Source organism: Giraffa tippelskirchi, chromosome 11, assembly GCF_054371585.1.
Source record: "Giraffa tippelskirchi isolate mGirTip1 chromosome 11, T2T-mGirTip1v1.2.pri, whole genome shotgun sequence".
Classification (NCBI taxonomy): Eukaryota; Metazoa; Chordata; class Mammalia; order Artiodactyla; family Giraffidae; genus Giraffa; species Giraffa tippelskirchi.
The window spans coordinates 119,245,178-119,259,465 of NC_137285.1; the positions used below are offsets into that span (position 1 = coordinate 119,245,178).

General features: G+C 40.1%; 1 protein-coding gene and 1 non-coding gene across 6 annotated transcripts in view; one reads left to right on the plus strand and one right to left on the minus strand.

The window, feature by feature from the left end:
* Positions 1–14,288, minus strand: part of SYT9 (synaptotagmin 9) — a 319,437-nt gene that overhangs the window by 69,385 nt on the left and 235,764 nt on the right. The window lies entirely within an intron of this gene.
* On the plus strand, positions 10,195–10,266 carry TRNAY-AUA (transfer RNA tyrosine (anticodon AUA)). Its single transcript has one exon. It is a non-coding gene; the product is annotated as a tRNA-Tyr (tRNA).

Below are 14,288 nucleotides of genomic sequence, written 5' to 3' on the forward strand. Positions count from 1 at the left end.
GCCTTCTTTAGGTGTCTAGTTAATTGTCTAATAGGCATCTCAATCTTGATATTTCAAAAATGGAACTGATTTCCCTCTCCTGCTCCCAGCCATCCTACCCATTTTTTCCATTTCAGTTTGGTAAACACATCCTCCGAGCAGCTCCCTAAATCTGGTAGTAATTAGATTTTGTATTCCTCCTCTCCTCTCACCCTCCCACATCTGCAAGTCATGTTATTTCTCCCTCCAAAAATATCTAGTCTGTCCAATTTTATCCTTCTCTATGTTGCTATCCTATTCCAAAATGCCATCACCTTCTCACGTAACTCCCTTAGAATCATGAAGGCAAAAAGAGAAGTGAGTCCGTGAGTCAGGATGGCTGCTATGATATGATCATATCACATGATGCTATATGGCTCACAGTTGCTCAAGCTGGAAGGAAGCCTCTGTTGCTTGCTTACATATCCTCATGCTTACCCTGAAACATGACTGAGTCTGGGATTCCCAGTCTGGACTGGTGCACTGGTGAGGACTCAGAGGATTGGTTCCACCGGTGTGGGGATGGTGTGGTTCCTGACCGCCCCACATGACTGGGGCGTCCCCTTAGAGGCTTCTAAGAGTATAATCTAGGGGCTGGATGATGAGTTCGCATGTGTACATGCGTGCTGAGTTGCTTCAGTTGTGTCCGACTCTTTATGACCCTATGGACTGTAACTTGCCAGGCTGCTCTGTCCATGGGATTCTCCAGGCAAGAATACTGGAGCGATTGCCATGCCCTCCTCCAGAGGATTTTCCCGCCCAGGGATTGAACCCGCATCTGCTGTGTCTCCTGCATTGCCGGTGGATTCTTTACTGCTGAATCACCAGGGAAGCCCAGCAAGTTTCCATCAAGGTAATTTAGTCACTAAGTCATGTCCAAATCTTGCAACCCCAAGGACTGTAGCCTGCCAAGCTTCTCTGTCCATGGGATTTTCCAGGCAAGAATACTAGAGTGGACTGCCCTACCCTCTTCCAGGGGATCTTCCCGACCCTGGGACTGAACCCACGTCTCTTTAGTCTCCCGCATTGGCAGATGGGTTCTTTACCACTAGCGCCACCTGGGAAGCCCAATTTTGCTTTAGGCTATATCAATAGAGGTACAGTCTAGGGAGGGAGGTTATACACCAGCCTCAACACACCCGAAACCTGAATTCTGTTCTGGGCACCTGCAGTTTAGAGATGTATGATCACCTGAAAGATGGTGAGAAGAGCAACTACCATGAGATGGACAGGATCAGTACTACATGAGGAGCAATGAGGAGGTATTAAATTTTCAGGAAAAGGTTTGAGAAAGACAAGACTCTTTTCAGCACAGATCTGAAGTGGAGTCATACAAAAGAGGGACTAAACTCACTCTTAATGGTTCCAAGGTTTAGAACCACGGCCAACAAGGGGAAGATATAGGGAGATTTAGAATATTCTCCTCTATCACAATCCAAAATCATGGTCTGTTTGTCTTTGAAGGGGGAGAATTTACTATCTGTTCAGCAGATTTCTCTGCTTTAGAGAGGAATGGGGTGGTTAACAATGTAAAGTCTTTCCCAGCCCTGATGTCCTGCAGTTCCCTGATCTCAGACATCAACTGGTAGGCAAGAGGAGACAATCAAGTTTTGGAGCAAGGCAACCGTGTTATCAGAATTGTGATTAAGGAGCGAGGACTTGGTAGAGTGTGCGACTGTATCTGAGGGGGAAATCTAGAGGGACTAGGAGGTCAGAAATGGTGAGGGCTTCTGACTAAAGCTGCCTAATTCAGCATCTTAGGAACACGCGACCTTTAAAAGGAGACATGGAAAAGAGGAGGTGAACTCCAATCTTGGTGCACCAAGCACAAGACTTTCGGGTATTGGAGTCTTGATGAGACTTCTTATTCTTTCTCAACTTGCTGCCCTAATAAATTCTTTAAGATTCACATATGAGTTTTTTTAATACTCCTATTTTCCCAGGGAGCGTGTCTAGTCAAAGACTGTCCTCAGTGAACACAAAGAGAATTTTAAAAGTTAAAGAGCTACAGAAAAGACTTTCGTATTTAAGTTGAAGGTAGAACAATCTATTCTGTTAAGACATTTAGGAGATCCATCAATTCTTAATAGAAAAAAAGGAACAAGATGAAAATTTGTTCTTCTTTAAAGAAAAAGTCTCATTTGGGAACAGAAGAGCATCTTTAGAAGCTTGGGCATTGTGTGATGACTCTGACTGTTACAAGGTGTTTCGCTGGCTTTTGAAGAAAAAAAAAACATTAAGATGCATTGGAAATAATTAAGAATTCACCCAGCATTCTAAGCTTCTTTGTCATCCCAAACATTCCATCAAAACTAAGAATTCACAGAGTTTAGGGGAGACGAGAGGATGAGATTCTCTAGTAAAGATGCCCTCTAAAGGGAAACACGACAGTTAGTGAATTAAACCAACATGCTCAGTGGAATGAACAATCATAAAGAAAAAAACATTATTTTTACTCTACTCTGGATGGAGATCTGCTCCACGGATAATCCCAGGACACAGGGTGTTTTTAACCTTATTTGGAGATAAGCACTACTATCCTAACTTCTTTCTGGCCCCATGAATTTTGCTCCATCCTTACTGCCACTCTTAGAGCTTAGTACATAGGTCACCAAGCCATTTCATTTGTTCTCCAAAATGTGTCTTGATTACAACTCTTCCTATCTATTCCCTCTGCCTCAGTCTCTGCAAGATTACTTGGGGATAACTCTACCTTTTCCAATCCGTCCTTCACGTAAACAGACTTGACCATTTCGTTTGCTTGCTTAAATCCTTCGACAGATCCCAGATGCTCTTAGGTTCAAATGTGAATTTCTTAGCATATCCTTTGAGATGACTCCAAGGATAACTCCTATTGTTTCTCCTGCCTAACATGTCCAGTCCTCCAGTCAGTCTGAACTATTCTTACTCCCTACACAAACCTTACACTTTTATTTGTGAACAACTCTACTCACTTCTCTGCTGGTAAAATGTTGGTTCTTTTTTTGGGGGGGGGGGGTTGAAGATTTGGCTTACAAGTTTCCCCTTCTGTGCAGGCATCCTGTCTCTCCAACCCTGTGCTCTCTGCTGTGGCAGCCCTCTGTCCACATTTCTATTACCATATGAAATTAGAGATACTTATTTTAGACTGTGAAAAGCTGAAGGCTGGAGCTATATTTTCTTTTGGTACTTTTATCTGGGCCCCTGGTCATTTTACAGAAGAGAACCTTGGGTCGGAGAGGTTAAGCAATCTTCCCTGGGTCACACAGCTGGTTAGTGCTAGAGCCACACTCCAAGCAAGCAGGTTGACTGCAGAGCCCATGGCGCTCCTAAGTGGGGAGTCCTTGCAGAGTGCAAGAGAACTGGGGACTGGGGGACTGGGGGACTGGGGAAGGGGAACATGGCTAAACTCTCGTGGAGACTTGAGAAGCTTGGAGTTGCTGAGCTGGGAGCTACAAGCCTCCAGATCCTTCTCTTAGCCACAGGTTTCCACCCTCAGGGCTGACCTTCTCACAACTTGCATCAGTAGGAACTTGCTTTTGCCTTTACAGCTAGAGAGGAAAAAAGAAAAAAAAAAAAGAGAGAAAAGCTACCTTGACTGAATCCCATTTAAGAACTAGGGCAAATGGGGCTTTAGCAAAAGAGGATCTGCCTTTCTTTCATACACAAGCATTAGACCGTTTCCCTCCATTTCCACTAAAACTTTCTAATACTCCTTAGGGAAATAAGAGATTCTGTTACAATAAAGGGTACTGTAGGTGTAATTAGGGGGCACCTCAGATGTACTTCCAATAAAAAACAACAGTAATAGTCTCCTTCTCTAAAAAATAACAAACTAAAAATACATGTAAAGATAGAGAACAAACTTGTGATTGCCAAGGGGTAGGGAGGGAGAGGGATGGACTAGGAGTCTGGGGTTGGTAGATGCAAACTATTACATTCAGAATGGATAAACAACAAGGTCATGCTATACAGCACAGAAAACTATATCCAATCTCCTGGAATAAACCATAATAGAAGAGAATATAAAAAAGAATGTGTATGTGTGTATAACTGAGTCACTTTGCTGTACAGCAGAAATTAGTACAACATTATAAATCAACTATTTGATGTTTAGTCGCTAAGTCATGTCTGACTCTTTTGTGACCCCATGGACTGTAGCCCTCTAGGCTCCTCTGTCCATGGGATTTCCCAAACAAGGATACTGGAGTGTGTTGCCATTTCCATCTCCAGGGGATCTTCCCAGCTCAGGAAATGAATCTGCATCTCCTGCATTGGCAGATGGATTCTTTACCACTGAGCATCCAGGGAAGCCCCAAATCAACTACACTTCAAAGAGTAAAGATAAGTAAAATACATGGAAAGCACTTAGCACAATGTCTGAAATACATGTGTGAATTCATTATCTGTGTTGCTCCCATACTTCCTAGAGCAGTGAGTGCCTGGCACAGGGTAGGTCCATAAATATTAAACGCAATGCATCAGTGAATGAATAAGCAATAGTCTCTACAGGAAAGGAGAGAGAGACTGATCAGGGAGAACATAGAACAAAGACTCCTCTCTATCAGGGTGACCTACATTTGAAGACACTCTTACATCCTGATGTGCAAACTACATGAATACAGGAGACACATAGATGCTACAAGAATTTCCTCCATATATACAATGGAATATTACTCAGCCATAAAAAGAAAGAAATAATGCCATTTGCAGCAACATGGATGGACCTAGAGAGATTATCACACTAAGTGAAGTAGGTTAGAGAGAAAGACAAATATCATATGATATAACTTATATGTGGAATCTAAAATATGAACACAAATTAATATATCTATGAAACAGAAATAGACTCACAGACACAGAGAACAGACTTGGGGTTTCCAAGGGGGAAGGGGAGTGAGGGAGGGATAAATTAGGAGTTGGGGATTAACAGATACATATTACTATATATAAAATAGATAAACAACAAGGACCTACTGTATAGCACAGGAAGCTCTACTCAATACACTGTAATAACCCATATGGGAAAAGAATCTGAAAAAGAATGGATATATGTATATGTATAACTGAATCACTTTGCTGTACACCTGAAACTAATACAATATTGTAAGTCAACTATGGTCCAAGATAAAAAATTAAATAAAAAGAATTTCCTAGGCTATGGAAAGAATTATACAGGAAATAAGACAAGATATTCTTTTGAAATGGTATGGCTCTCCTTGATACAGAAGGTGATCAGATACCAGCAGAGAGGTTAAATAACTTGTCTGTGGTTACAAAGTTCACCAGTGTCAAGAATGGGTCTTTCCACCTGTGTGCTTTCTCTGGCCCTAAGTCTTCATTCAAAGGTGGTGGATTTTAGAATGTATCAGGAACTCTCTCTTCTCTCAGAAGGCACAGTTCTCATTCACCTAGGATGAGAACAAAGGTAGCTATGTGGGAGGCAGGGGAGAACCTGGGCATGTTTTAAAAAAGTCTCTTTAAATTTATTTATTCATCTACTCAATAAGTATCTGTGGAACACATGCCATGTAACAGGCACTATATTAGGTGCTGGGAATATAAAGGAGTAAAAAAGGATAAGAATCCTTGCTGTAATGGAGTTGCCATTGTAGGTAACATTCTAGAACTTAGACAATAAACAAATTAAACAAATAAATGATATTGGATGTTAAATGGTAAAAAAAAAAAAAAAAGCTGCCAAAAATTATAGGGAGATAGGAGGCTGTGAAAAGAACTGCATTTTTAAATAGGATGGTCAGGGAAGACCTCAGAGACGAGGAGGGTTAAAAAAAGACCTAAGGGAGACTTCTCCAGCCGTCTGATGGTTAAGTCTCTGCACTTCCTTGGGGAATGCATGGGGAATGGATTTGATCCCTGGTTGGGGAATTAAGATCTCACATGCTGCGTGGTGCACCCCCCCCCCCAAAAGAAGAAGACCTAAAGGAAGTGAGGAAGCAAGGCATACAGACAGCTAGGGGAAGATTCCAGCAGAGAAAATGGTGCTGAGGTGGAACTGTGTGTCTGAACATCAGAAAGGAGGCTCCAGTGCAGGTGGAGTGGGGAAAATGCTTGCTATAGTAGTGGGAGAGGAGGGCAGAGATAATGGGTGAAGGGGCCCAAATCCTGGAGGACTTTGGCTTCTATTGTGATGAAATGGGGAGTTATTAGTGGACTGGGGGCAAGAATAATAAGAATCAGTCTAGAAGTCAAAGAGATTAGCCTAGTTTTTGTGTAGAGAACTTAACTGAGGCGGTAGGCAAAGTAGGATCAGGATAACCAAGAAGGAAGTCATTGCAAAAACTTGCAACCTACGCTGTTCAAGGTTCCATTGTTTTTAGTTAACTTCTTAAGACCGTCTTGGATTTTATAAGGTCTCCTTCTCATTAAGAAGAATTGCAATTGCTTATTACATTAGCCACTGCTTCCAGTCAGATCCTGTAGTGTGTGCAGGACGTTCCTTCTGTTTAGGAAGATTCATGACAGGGGCCTTACTGAATATTCTCCTGAGGAACTCGCGGGAAATCAAAGCAAAAGCTTCTACGACAATCTAGAAAAACGTAAATACAATGTTAAAAATGTTTCTTAGGTAGCTGTTCCCTAAGGCCAAGGGCCTCCATCACAACTGATGTAAGTCTCTCTCTCCAGGGACTCCAAAAGACAAAAAGTGAAGGTTTCCCTAGCCTCCAGCTGCTTCCAGACATCTGGGAGAGAGTTCAAGTATACGCTGAACTATGTGAAACTGCCCCTTCGGTAAGTCAAAAATGGAGGACTCCCAGTGATTTCACATAGCTCAATCTATTTCATGGCTCAGCACGTGGGCTGGGATTGCTTCCCTAGGTGCTATCATTAAATGCCCTCCAATTTAGTACATGAGAGAACTCATTCCAAAAGAAAATGCAAATCTCAAAACTCAAGGGAGCCAAAGATGTCTATACCTGCAGCAGTGAGACTGAGAGCAGTTAAGCAGAGGGCTTAGGGTTCTCTGGGGCTCAGCCCTGGCCAGTAATAAGGGAAGGGGAGGAGTGAGATGAAGGAAGTCACTCGAGGATAAAATGGATAGGTGGATGGGAATGAAAAGGTGTCATACATAATGGATTTATTTAAAAATATGTTCCAAATATTTAGTTTAGTATAACCCTAAAAACAGTATCTGGCAAAGATGCACAGAAGAAGTAAACACCTCCACCAAAACAACAACAAACAAGCAAAATTATAGGCTAATTCTTACAAGAATACAGTTGAAAAATTCCTGTGTATCAACAAATAAAATCTATCAGCATTAATAATACACTTTGGACCAAGAAGAGTTTATTCTAAGATGCATGGATGTTTCAAAATTAATAAATCACATCGGTGGATTAAAGAAGAAAAATCACACCAACATCTCAACAGAAAAGATATTAGATAAAATTCAACATCCATTCCTAATAATAGAATAATGTAACACTTTAAGCATTATCATTAAATTCAAGGCCAGGACAAAAATTCCTGCTATCACTCCTATTATTCAACAGTTTAGGAAGTTCTAGCCAACGCCATAAAATAAAGAAATACATAAAGGTAAAGTTATTACAAAAAGGGCAAAAATATGAGTCTTCACAGAACATATAACTGCTTTAGTAGGAAATCTAAGATAACCAAGTGAGTAACTATTAAAACTAATGAAACAGGTGTCTAATGAGAATTTACAAATAAACTCCTACAAATCACAAATCAGGAGATAACCCAATAAAAAATAGGCAAAAGGCTAAAACAACATAAATTTTACAGGAGATAGATGAAAAGCAAGAAAACGTCCTTGGCATCATGAGTCAAAGAAGGAAAACTACAGTGAAATGCCATCCCTAGAATAGCTCAAATTAAAAGATTACAAGACTAAACACTGGCAGGGATATGAAGCAACTGGAGCTCGGAAGTGCTAGTGAGAAGGTAAAATAATACAACTGATTTGAAAAATCATTTGCATTTCTCATAAACATACACCTACCCTATGACCAAGGAATTTTACTCCTAGATATTTACCCAAGAGAAATAAAAACATACCCACACACAGACTTGAACAAGAAGGTTCATCACAGCTGTATTCATATTTGCCAAAACCAAAAGCAAACGTAGGACCTCACACCAAAAAAAAACTAGAAACAACCCAAATGTCCAAAAGCAGAAAAATAAATAAAACCTGGTATACTCATACAGTTTAATAATACCCAGTAAAAAAAAAAGAACTACTGATACATTCCACAGCATTGTTAAATATTAAAAACATTATGCTGAGCAAAAGAATCTCCCCTCCTCCCAATCCATCACATACAAGACTATGAAGTGGCTAGCAGGAAATCATGGTGACAGAAGTCAGAAACTGGCTGCTGCTAGGAGAGTGGAGGGATTGACTGGAATAGGGCATGATGAAACTTTCTGGAGTGATGGAAATGTTCTATACCTTGTTTTGGGTAGTGATTACATGAGTGAACACAAATGTTAAAACTCATCCAAATGGAACACTTAAGATCGATGCTTTTTATCCAATGTCAATTATATCTCAATTTTAAAAGTCTTTTCTATATATACCAGTGAACAAAACAGATTTTACAAATAAAGTCCCATTCTCAATGGCAGTCAAAATACAAAGCACGCAGGAAAAAAATCTTTAAAAGAAATACAGTGACTATAGATAGAGTAAATTTTACAAAATCTTATTAAATCACTCTTTTAAAAAAACTGGAATAAATGGAGATATTCTGTGTTTCCAGATGGGAATCTTTAATATCATAAAGGTGTTCATTCATACCAAAATTGTATATAAATACGAGTAAATCCTAGACCAATATCACAATTCATTTTTAAACATTATTCCTAAATGATATTAAGATTTGCTTGCAAGAGTAAATGGATAGGGAACTTCCTGGGTGGTACAGTGGTAAAGAATTTGCCTTCCAATACAGAGGATGCAGTTTGATCCCTGTTCTTCCCCAGGGCAATTAAGCCCACAAGCTGCAACTACTGAGCCCTCATGCCACAACAAAGACCCAGCACAGCCCACCTCCCCCAAAAAACTTCAAAGAAAAGATTAAATGGACAAAACTACAAATTTTTTTACCACTTATAAGAATGAGATGGGAGATTTACCTTACTAGGTAGTAAAAATGTGTTATTAAGAGGCTGTAATTATAATATCAGAATATTGCTACTAGAAAAGTGAGGAAGATGAATGAATTAAAAAAAAAAACACAAAAATAAGCAGCTCCCAACTTTGGTACATAATTCTCTCACAAAAATATACAGAATACAAATGCACAAAACTAAAAAACATACTTAGATTTTATAAAGGGTTTCTAATTTCTAAGAACTAAAAATTCTATTAAAACTCTAATCACACATTACTTTAGTAGCACAATTTTAAACAATATGTTCCCAACATTTTCTTTCATTCATGGTAGATCCAGTATCAACAGGCTAAGTTTACAGGAGCATCTGTTTGAGAATAACAGTTAACTGCTTTCAAGTCCTAATTATTTCCATACTTATATCTCAACTTTATTATATTTTTGAGGTTTATACTTTGATTAATATAAGCACTTTTGGATTTCCCATCATGTGTGTGTATGTGTGTGTGTGTGTGTGAGAGAGAGAGTGCAGGATATAGGTTTTTGCTTTTTTAAAAAATAGTTTAATTGAGATATAATTCACATCCCATAAAATTCACGTTTTAAGTGTAAAATTAAATGGATTTTAGTACATTTGTAGGATTTTACAGGCGTCCCAGGTGGTGCTAGTGGTAAAGAACCTGCCTGACAATGCGGGATACATAAGAGACACTCCATCCCTGGATTGGGAAGATACCCTGGAGGAAGGAATGGCAACCCACTCCAGTATTCTTGCCTGGAGAATCCCATGGACAGAGGAGCCTGAGGTGTTATGGTCCATAGGACTGCAAAGAGTCAGACACAACAGAAGGGACTGAGCATGCACACAGGCTTTTACCACCATCGGCTACAATTTAATTTAGCACTGCTATCACCCTAAAAAGATACCTCAAGCCTTTTTACAATCACTGGCCATTTACACCTCCAGTCTTAAAGAAGCACTCGTCTACTTTGCCTTTTCTGGACATTCCGCATTTATGAAATCATACAATATGTGCTTTATTGTGTCTGGCTTCAAAATAAGGGTGAGATAAATTAAAATTTTTGGACTTCCCTGGTGGCTCAGATGGTAAAGCGTCTGCCTATAATGCAGGAGACCCAGGTTCAATCCTTGGGTTGGGAAGATCTCCTGGAGAAGGAAATGACAACCCACTCCAGCATTCTTGCCTGGAAAATCCCATGGACGGAGGAGCCTGGCAGGTCCATGAGGTCACAAACAGTCAGACACAAATGAGCGACTTCATGAAAATATTGCTGAAACTGAGTTGTTTCAGCAATGACACTTAAAATAGTTTTCAAGGGCTTTATCAACTAATGCATCAAATGTGAAATTTGGGTTGTAAAAGCTGGTTTAATGATGTCAGTGTATAAGGTTCAAATGTGCAGACTGCACAAAAGTTAAAAATATGAGCATTTATTACGATAATATTGGTAATCTAGGAAGTGCTGGTTTATTCAGATGGAGTTGAGATAAGGGAGTATTTGGGAAAAATTAGTCAAGATCATTGTCATATATATACATACCAATTCATTCCAAATGGATTCAAGTTTTAACGTAGAGATTACAGTTTAGGCTGTGGCCTCTAGGGTAAGATTATCTAGGTTGGATTCCAGTCTCTCATACTCAGCACGTGACTTTGAGCAAGTCACTTCATTTACTGGAGTCTTAGATTCTTCACTTGTAAAATGAGTTATAAGATCAAGCGCCTCACAGGGTTTTTGTGATGAATGAAGACAGAGCACACAAAGTTCTTGGAACAGGGTCTGGCAAATGGTTAAGTACCAGTAAATGTTAGTCCTTGAAGTTGCTGTTGTTAATATAGGTGATTTTTGTAACCTCAGGAATGAGGGTAGAGGTGGGAGGGACTTTTCAAGCCAAGTCCAAAGGCAGAACTTCCGATGGAAGAATATTACACATGTGAAGACACAGACATTTAATGAGTCAAAAAGCAAACAAAGGCTGACACCTTTAATCTCAAAGAGATCTTAAATATTACTAAGAAAAAACAAAAGTAAACTCCAATATAAAACTCAGTAAAAGAAAGAGACAAATCACAAAAGAAGCAAAACAAATGGTCAATATATGTGCAAAAAGATGTTTATCTTCACTGGTATCATAAGAAACATAAATCATGACATACATTGCCTATTAGAGAATGATTAAATCAAAATAACAGAAAAAAATCTGTGATATCTACACTTACTAAAACAGTAACTACAACAACTAGAAAAAGCAAAAATTAAAACAGGTAAGAGGTTCCCTGAAAATGTCAGTAAAGAGAAAGCAGTGAGAACCAGAAGGCAATGAATACTGTTGAGAATACTCTGCAAGGAACGTTTAATGAGCTCATTCATTCATTTTTTTAAAAAAAGTTGTTACCCACAAGACCGCAGGCATGGCACAACGTGCTAGAATTTGGGGGTAAGCAGAGGTGAGTGAGAGCCCCTGACTCTGTGGAGTTCCAGGCCACAGAAGTGCAAATAAAATACAACCTACAGTTAAACATCATGCAAACATTAACAGAACACAGCATACTAGAAAGTCTTAAACATATTTTTAGGCTTGCAAAGATAGAAAAAGAGAAATGTAAAAAAAAATTTTTTTCATTCTTGGCTGAGAAAAACATATGAAACATGATTTTCTGAATAAATTGGGAGGAGAATGAAAGATGTACTTTTTAGGCTGGAGTGTCTATTTTCCTGACGAGTCGTCTGTTCTCATTCTCCCATCTCTTCTTGAGGGTTTCTAATTTCTTTAGGTTTTTTCCTCTTCACAATTATGAAGACAAAAACACTTACACTCCATTATCATAGCTTTCCATTTCCTTAGAAACTGGTTATTGGAGAGTAAGGGTGCAAGAGTGCTGGAAGGAGGAACTCTGCGTGCCTGAAAAGCATCACTCAGATACCCCAGGACGCAAAACAAGAGACCCCCAGCAATCCGGAAAACCTGTTCTGGGAGGGAAGTCTTCTCTGGACAGAAGGTTCAGTTTAGGACAGATTCTTTTTTCTTTCCTTTCTCCCTCTAGCACTTGCTCCCTCATCCATCTGTCACAGCGGCAGAGTTCCCCAGCCATGAAGGAATCTGACCCCAAATTCTATTTTCGTCTTACTGATGCCTTATATTTAACATAAATAAATGTAAGCACTGAAGACGACTCACTGCTCACGCAGGTTAGACTTTTCAAACTGGGTCACAAAGGATCTTAACTATCTGATGAGCTGTAGCAAAGTCAGTGAAAAACGGGAGGAGATAATTTTTGTCTGTGCCAGACTCTTCTACTGTTTCAAATTAAAGTGTCAGTTTAAACCCAAACACATCTGTTTGGGTTCCGACCTCATTCATTCCCAACTTGGCTATCCACTAGTTGGATAAGTTTGGGCAAATTCTTTAACATTTGTCTCTACTCTGTAGACTGAGGACAATAGGATTTACTAGGTTTTTGTGATTATTAAAAATAATACATGTCCCTGACACTAGAAAGTCAACAAAATATAGCTATTATATACCAACCACTGAGGCTTTCTAGTCTTTCCTCAAACCTCTGACCTTTATCTTCATCTCAATCAATATCAGCAAATAACTGCTTCATGTAGAAGGTAAGCACTCCCACAATGACAAGCTGGTCATCCTTACAAAGACGCCTATATATTTGTCCTCCTCCCTGCACCAAAAGATGTGCTCCTCATCCTAGCAAGTGGCATGGATACTCCACCCCACTAGGGCCTCTCAGAAACTCAGGTTATTCTCTCCAATGGATCCCACTTTTCACTGTTTAAATATTTTCTATGAATTTTTAAATAAATCTCTCTCTTGTAAACATGATCTTCTCCCAACAATACTTTCTTGTCTGGCCAAACTTCCCTGAAGGGTTGGTTAGGCAACATGGCTCCAATTCCTTATCTCCCACTCACTCCACAACCTGCTTCTACCTGCCTTACGCACCAGAGCTCCACCAAACTGCTCTCAGGAGGTACCCTCCACGTAACTAAAGACAGTGGACATTTCTCCATCTTCATCTTGACCTCTCAGAGATGTTTGTCATAAACGACCACTCCCTCCCTGTGAAATCACTCACTTCCCCTGGATTCCACAACCTTAGATTCTCCTGCTTTTCTTTTTGTCTCTACCTTTTCAGTTTTCTTTCACTTTCTACTCCCCTGGACCTTTACTAGGCATTGCTTCCTTTTCACTTTAGGTCATCTAAGGTGATCCTTTCCCATGCCTTCAACATGCTCAGGCTAGCCCCACTGTTAAGTGTCGTTGTTTTTTTTAATCTCTAGAATTTCTTTTGGTTCTTTCTTAGGATATCCATGTTTCTGCTTACACTGCCCATCTGTTGTTGCACACTATTTTATCCATTAGAGCCTTTAGCATATTAATCACAGTTGTTTTAAATTTCTAATCTGATAATTCCAATATCCCTGTCATATCTGGGTCTGATGCTTGCTGTGTCTCCTCAAATTGTGCTTTTTTGCCTTTTGGTGTGCCTTTTGTCTTGATATCTGGACATGAAAGTGAAAGTGTTAGTTGCTCAGTCATGTCTGACTCTTTGCGATGCCATGCTCCCCTGTCCTGGAGAAGGCATTGGCAACCCACTCCAGAGTTCTTGCCTGGAGAATCCCAGGGACGGCGGAGCCTGGTGGGCTGCCGTCTATGGGGTCGCACAGGGTCGGACACGACTGAGGTGACTTAGCAGCAGCAGCTCCTCTGTCCATGGGATTTTCCAGGTAAGGATACTGGAGTAGGTTGCCATTTCCTCCTCCAGGGGATCTTTCCGACTCAAGCATCAAACCCAGGTCTCCCACATTTCAGACAGATTCTTTATTGTCAGAGCCACCAGGGAATCTGGACACGATGTACTGGGTAAAAAGAACTGCTGTGAAGAATCTTTGCTAATGTGGTGCTGAGCTGTGGGGGAAAGGGAAGTGTACTAGAGTCCTGTGATTAGGTCTCACAGACTTTTAGGGAGCCTGTGCCTCTGGACTGTGAACTTCACAAGTGTTTTAAAGTTTTTTTCCTCCCCTCTTTAGGTGGCAGAAGACAGCTAAAGTTAACTGAAGTTGCTTCAGTTAGGCTCTGACACTACTCCAGCAGGTTAGGCTCTGGTTAAACAGCAAGCAAAGAAGAACTAAAGAGCCTCT